This window comes from Olea europaea, chromosome 10 (genome assembly GCF_002742605.1).
Source record: "Olea europaea var. sylvestris chromosome 10, O_europaea_v1, whole genome shotgun sequence".
Lineage (NCBI taxonomy): Eukaryota > Viridiplantae > Streptophyta > Magnoliopsida > Lamiales > Oleaceae > Olea > Olea europaea.
The window spans coordinates 29,957,141-29,957,997 of NC_036246.1; the positions used below are offsets into that span (position 1 = coordinate 29,957,141).

The following is an 857-nucleotide window of genomic DNA, read 5'->3' on the forward strand; positions in this document are numbered from 1 at the left end:
AGCATAACCTTCACGATTTCAGGTTTTCTAACTATGATATCTGCTCATAAGTTGTTTTTCATGCACGTTGAAAGTAAACGAAATAAAGAGAACCTGACTGGAGTGAACAAGTACATGGTGAAATTTATTTATGTGACAAACTTTGACCATTAATTAAATTCAGTGATTATAGTTTACGATAATCTCTTAGAAATCCACTCACAAACAAACAAGAACATTTAGATTTCAAAGTTAAGTACCAGAAATTCTCAGAATCGACGGAGGAGGATAATTCAAAGCACAGCCCACCAAGTAGCACTTTGAACAAGCTGAAACGAACCCGGGATCCTGCCAAGATGATGATAAAATTATCTGAGACTAGCAGAAAGTTGACAAAGCCATCGAGAAAGTGCAATGATTATAAAGTAGAAGGGAAATATAGAGTAAGGAACAACATTATAAAAACTTACATATTTTGTTGAAAGCCACAATATCACAGCTCTGAACATATTCGTTAACAGGTTCGACTGTGAGATAATTCTCAATAAGATCATCAACGGACACGAGGTCATCCACTATGGTAAGCATGATTTGCAACTTTTTAATACCATAACCAACAGGAACAAGTTTAGCTGTGATGCGGAAATATAATTCATTAGGCAAAGGTGTAAGAAAAAATTTACTTTACTCTGCCTGAGGAGGAGGAAAACATGGAAATGATCAGAAATCATAACTCAATCTGAGATGCGAATGATGATTTTAAATGGAAAATCAATATTTTCATCGCGCACAGTCTGAAAAAAGATCCACATATTAATGGAAGAGATTTCTTCGAGAAACAGAATGATGCAAATGCTTGATACAGCAAAACAAACGTC

General features: G+C 35.0%; 1 long non-coding RNA gene across 1 annotated transcript; it reads right to left on the minus strand.

Moving 5' to 3' along the window:
- Positions 1–74: 74 nt before the first annotated feature.
- Positions 75–719, minus strand: LOC111402724. The gene is made up of 2 exons (XR_002704343.1): positions 450–719; positions 75–327 (listed from the first exon to the last, which is right to left on the minus strand). It is a non-coding gene; the product is annotated as an uncharacterized LOC111402724 (long non-coding RNA).
- Between the last annotated feature and the right edge of the window lie 138 nt (positions 720–857).